A 6,537-nucleotide genomic window follows, 5' to 3' on the forward strand; every position below is an offset into this window, starting at 1 on the left:
CACAATTTAACATTATGTGTTCAGTTATGTGTGCAGGAGGGGGTTTTTGAATTTATTAGATTTTGTTCCTTGGTTAAACTTACAATTAGAAGTAAAAATCAAATTAAAAATAACAAAAAACAGGTCTGTTCTGCACGAAAAGGAAACAACTTCAAGTATCTTTTTTAGCTTTAATTTTTAAATATCATTAAAACACATCTGGGAGATGAATTTCTGGCAGATGACGTGACTTGAACAAACAAGTTAGAAGCAAGGCCGCTTATAAGCATCTTCCAAACAGGCAGTTCAAAGAGCTCTGCATAATAAACACATTCAGCATTAGAGCAATATTTATAGTGAGATCAGGAAACTTTTTCTTAGAAATGCAATGAAATTAAATACCTAAGCAATAAACATCTTTTCACAGATCAGTACCATCAGGGTTTGTGCTGGTCTGGTATGATCAGTAGTTAATGGTTAATGCTAACAAACTTTAGATAGATAATGTTGTGTTACTGACATTACTTATTCAGTTTGATGGCTTGATGCGTCTTCTCTGCTTCTGCTCCTTTTATATTATGTCTTGATGTTAACCATCATTCCACAAGAAGCTGCTGTTTGGTAAAAATGACAAAGGTCGGGTCTCACTTAAAAATCAGTTAAAGCTGCACTAGTTGATAATCAACAATGGACCAAATGACTAATTGTTATATAAAAGTGTTGTTTGTAGCGATGAACTTGCAGAGAATTATCACCCGAATTTTCACTTCCAACTTTGCCATCTTTCAGCTGATTGTTTTGGTTTTTTGGCCCAAAACTTTCCCCTTGTGGTTCAGTCTCCCCTGCTTTCATCGGTGTAGTTAGTGGCCACTTCAGCTGAAAAGCTGCGATAAACCTTTTAGCATTTAGCAGCCAGACAGAGCCAGATATTTCCCTCAGGAGCAGGTGGAGACCAAAAACAGAGCAAAAAGAGGCTGACTGTTGTGCTAACATCTGTCAGGTGAACACAACATAACGTCAAATGAATGCTAACGTTGCTCTGTACGTAATGCTAACGCTGCTAATGTTGCTCTGCTGAATGTGTAAATAGGTGTTTACTAAGGGTTAGGGTTAGGGTAACCCTAACCCTTTAACCCTTTGGTATTTGTCATATCAGTTTCATATGTCGGTGTTCCCACTGCCTCCAAAAAAATCAGTTCAAGCCAAGAAATACAAATCCAAACATGTAGCACAGAAATTCTGTGGTTTATTATCAGTAATCATTTATTGTTTTATGGCCCTTTATGACAGTGTGCATGCAGGGAAATTGATAATATGATATCAACCGAAATCAATTTGTCATTGAGTTCAATATTTAATTGCAATAAATAATAGATGTAATTCACCATAATAAATAAGGACACTTATCATTTGTTTCTACAACAGTCAGTTGAGTGATATGGATAATAATGAGCACAACTGAGCAACTTTTCTACACAAACCAGTGTGCGGTGCGTTAGCAGCCTGGATAAAACCCCAGAGTGCTGAATCGATATCTGCTCACAAAGCTCGGACTAATGTGCTCCCTGTGAGACTGGACGCCATCCTGCTTTGAGTGAGTGTCAATGGTTAAGTTGATTACCACTTTATGAAAGGTACACTCAGTGGCCTGACTGCGTATTTAATAGCCAACTGTCTAACACATAATACACACCCAAACTCCTCCTTCACCTCGCATGACTCACTGGCAGAAGCACATAAGGTTACAATCTGCAGCCACGGTGCACATCAGCAACGTGAAAGGGTCCCTGCGGGCCAGTGCTCGCAGCGGGCGCTCCCACACACAGAAATAAGTGCGTGGTGAAGGCAGACAGAGAGAGGTGGGCGAGGCAGGAGTGAGAAATTAAGAGGAGGGAGTTACAATGTGGGAGGGAGAGAGCGAGGAAGAGACGGATGTTGCCCGTTAACCTCAGACAGGAATATGGGCAGGAAAATGTTCTTTCCACCCTGACGTAAGTACCAATAAAGAGCCCACTCCTCCCTGCTTAGTGTGTGTGTGAGTGAGTGAAATAGAGCCCAAAGTGTGAGAGTCCTTATTAGGGAACAACATGTTCTCGGCTGTTAATGTGATTTAAGTCCAAATCCCCAAATAAATGTGAGCCAAATTCACACTCACGGCTGAGCTTAATGATAGAAATCAGCAGTTTGTCAGATGCAAACACATAATAACTTGTAGGATTCTAGTGTCGATCCATGCTTTAAGACCTGCTAATCAATTTGAGAATGACAGTAGGTTTCTGTATTTTGAATTGTATTTACGGGATGACCTTTATGTTTATATTTAGATCGCATAAAATTGTGAAAACAAGCAAGAAAAGTAAGAGGAAAAGAGGCTTTGAGACGGCATCGCATGCCCAAATTTTGCACAGAAATTCGTAAAAAATCTATCTCTCTGTGTGTGAATGTGCAGTAAGAGAGAAACTGCACAAATGTTGGAGCAGTAAAATGTTTCTGGCTGCTTGCTGGAACAAATTAAGGAACAAAATTGCAGTCATTTAAAGATTAAAATACTCGGTCTTAGTGAGATGTTCAATTTCATGAATTGAAAAGGTTTAGATTCTTTTATACTGGCTGGTTTATCTTTTTCACAACCGTTTTAAATTAAGTGTGTGTGTGTGTGTGTGTGTGTGTGTGTGTGTGTGTGTGTGTGTGTGCGTGCGTGCATGTGTGCGTGCAGATACAAACATTGCCCACGTAGAGTATGAGTCAACGCTGAAAGGCAAAGGGATGGATCCCTGCCTGGATGCCCAGCAGGCCTCCGCACAGTGTCTTAACTCTCTCCAGCAGTTCCTCGCTGCCTAATACTCAGTTTGGAGCACTCCACCTCGAGTCACTCCAAACACATTTGTTTAGAAAAGTGGCAGCACCCACCATCTTGCCCTCACTCTGTGTGGAGAAGTATAATTTTTCCATCCATCTTCAGTGCACCACCTATACTCCCGAGTCTCCTACATCAGCCCGGCAGCTCTCTGCCTCCCCCCTCCTCATCAGTGTGCATGTAAAGCCTCTTCATGTACTGTAGATCCATACTGTGGATTACCTTGGCAAAGACGCAAATCACATGAGGGGGAGGCCAAGGCTTTAGGAAGGTAGAATTGGATGCATTTGCATTCATGCTGCACATCCACAAGAAGTGACCTAGTTAAATCTCAGGAAGCTAATTGTTCAGTGTAAAAGCACCGTACAGTTTTTCATCTATGAACCAGTGTGTGCCTACTTAATGTCAGGAGCACCATCTGACGCCTCAGCTGTATTGGAAATTGTTTGAGAATTCCCTGCATCACCTGAAGCGAGCCGCAGAGTAGGAAGGCTTGAAATGGATAGCCGGAGAGCGCTGATTGCTTTGTGCTTCTGCCCTCGTATTGTATTTTACTGCAGTCTGCCAAATTCACATTAGCTGAGCAAGCAGTCAGTGCCTGGAGCAGGACTCGTGACTCCAGCCGGTGGTACTGAGGAGACCGTGGCCGTGCAGCAGGAGCAGGACTTTCAAGGAGACAATTTCAACATCATCTGACCAGGATGAGTGGATTTCTCACGCTGTCTGGGTCCCATAGAATAAAACCATGTGTGGCTGTGTGTGAGTGTGAGAAAGGCCTTCAAAGATAGCACAAGAGCACCACCTGCTGGCTAGGGCTTCCCCATCACGCCAACACACATATGCACGTGCTCCCTCAGAGAGCCCTCTGCATGATCAAGCACTATCCATTATAGCTGTACATCACCCTGACAGCCATTAAGGAAGCATGAAGTCCTGAACCACCCACCCACCCACTCACACGCACGCACATGCACACGCATAAATCAGCTCATTGGAATTGCAACAAGAGCGCAGGCCGTTCCTCTCCTGAAATCACTTGTTTCCACTGAGCCGTACAGAGAGAGCCTCACCAGACTGCTGTGTGGAAACTGCAGTTTTATGTGCTGTGCCTATAATATCTCGAGGCTCATAGCGGTGTTTTTGTTCATTAAGTTTCCATTATGTATTGGTGGAAAACAACCTAAGCTCATCATCTGTTGTTCTCTTTAATTAGCCTTGTGATGCAGTGCCACGATCCTTAAGCTACCCACATTATTTCCATGCCTTCTTTTGCAGAATAAAAAGCAACACGTGGTATATATTTATCCTGGAGTTTTCTGTGTGACATTGCTGTCTATTTATTGAACCTACTTATGAAGGATTTACCCTGCTACTTCTGCAACCACAGTTTAACAAACCAAGAGCTTGGCAGCACTTAAAGCATGCATTTATCCCAAACATAACTAAATAAATGATACAGTTCTGCTCGATCTGTCACCCATGTTTCAGTTACAGAGAGACTAATGGCTGCATGTCAAGTACGCAACCAAAATTACAAAGCAGATGTTTTGCTATGACAGATGTGGGCATACACGAGCCATTTGAATAATGAAAACGTATCGTAGGCTGGTGGACCCGGTGTTGAAGCCTGACGCTGGGCCAGCAGGGTGAGGTTTTTTTTTTCTTAAGAACTGAGGAGAAAGTGCAGCGTGGAGTTTTATTTTGTTTAGTCATTTATTTATATGCATTTTCCTCTCTTTTCAGTTTAAAAGCTAAACATTCACAGTCCAGCGTGAGCAAATTTGGGGTTTTGAAGTTACTGTTTATGCGCCTCTGAGCGAATCACAACAGAGGCAGACTGATCCCAATCTCTGACCTTTGTGGCAGACAGCAGGAATAAAAGCCAGACTGCAGGTTTAAAGGTCATCCAGCGTTCCCAGAGCTAAGCTTTTCTGAATTTTCAGCCTCATCTGCAACTATAAGTGAGTGTGTGCATTTTACACATCTTAACTTTCTTTAAGGAATCACTAGAGGGAGCTGAGGGATTACTCAGGCAGACTGAAACCATTGCTCTCTCTCATCCACAGTGACTAAGAGCATCCAACAACAGAGAACATGGCAGAGCGCTCTCATTACCTCAACGAAGAGGGAAAACATTACCAGGTGGCAGAGATCCTAGCTTAAATAAACAGTGCTGAGTCGAGACAGGGACGGGAGCAAGCCGGCTTTGCCCGTCTGTCTGTGCTGTGACTGCACTATAATTAAAACAGGGTTACTCGAGGGTTACTGTAATCACATAAAAACATGCAGCATAATATTATAATAGCATGTAGAGCATGGATGCCAGCTCCTGGAACTGGAGGTATATATTATATTGGAGTCTACTTCGCAATTGAACATATTTACAGCAAACTTCTGATTTTCTGTGGAAAGTTTGGAAAGCTGCTCAAGTGTTTGCATTTCGGTGCCGTTTTGGCTAAATGTTTGTGTCATGGTGTCACATTGGATCGGCGCATTCGTCCTCTGTCATGCACTGGTTAGTTTTGTTTTGGTGATTGTTCATTGTTTCATGCCACTGACTGAAACTTTGTTCATAAATACTGCTGATGTCATTAAGAAATTCATGTACACTTTTAGACCTCACATTCCCTCTCTTGCTTTCTTTCTGCTACGAGGAAAGAGTTTTCCCAATTTCTTACATGCATCCTTCCACATCTGTCCTTTGAATTGCCAAACTGGCCTTGGGTTAGTACAATTTAGAATATTTCTCCCCATTTTTGATGATGTAGTCTTAAGTTTTGCTGTCAACTTAGACAACAACATGACTGATAACGCCATAAATCTAACTTTCTGTATCTATTAGACAAATGCACCTGCATAAAGCTAGAATTTTCTGATCCATATAAGGCAAAAATCTCTTTGGAGTTGAATAAAAATACCAAAATTAAGGAATATCATATTGTCTCTGTCCTGTGAAAACCATGCACCATCCAAGACTTTCCATGAGCTCAGAAAAACGCCCTTGTTTTCAGCTATGTGACTGAACTAAGCTAATGAGGTTTTAAATGATTTATTTAACTTAAGAATAAGAAACGTCTCGACCCAAAAGAGAGCACTTCATGCCTCAGTTTGTCTGAAAAGTGCACAAATCACCAAATATGGAGATAAATTTGGACAGTGATGAACGTTTTCTTTGTGTGTGCGTGTGTGTGTTGTTTTTGGAACATTGGATCCAGGAGAACTCTCTCTTCAGTCACCTGCACAGCTCATTTTAACGCATCCACTGCTTTATAATCAGTGTAATCATTAAATAAATGATTTGTCACACATGCTGCTGTAAGAAGATATAAGATCTGTTAGATGTCTATTGATAACTGGATGCTGTAACAATAATTTAACATTAATAAACACTTCAAAATGTCTGCACAGCTGCTTATTAGGGCATATTGTGTTTTGAAGAATCATATATGCTCCTAACAGATGGTAAATAATGAGATGACAGTAAAGTTTTACTCATTTCTGTGAATCTGGTGCAGCTGTAACAAATTATTTGTCAGTATATATGTTAATATGAAAAGAATAACACCAGATGAGAAGAAATAAAAAAAAGTGCTAGAGGGTTAATGTCAGAGCTGGTGACTTCATGGTCTGCAGCATCCAAGAGGCTGTCCAGGGTGAAGGCGTGGAAAAGGAGAGAAGCTTTCAGAAAACATGCAGGATTA

Source organism: Chaetodon trifascialis, chromosome 4 (genome assembly GCF_039877785.1).
Source record: "Chaetodon trifascialis isolate fChaTrf1 chromosome 4, fChaTrf1.hap1, whole genome shotgun sequence".
Taxonomy (NCBI): domain Eukaryota; kingdom Metazoa; phylum Chordata; class Actinopteri; order Chaetodontiformes; family Chaetodontidae; genus Chaetodon; species Chaetodon trifascialis.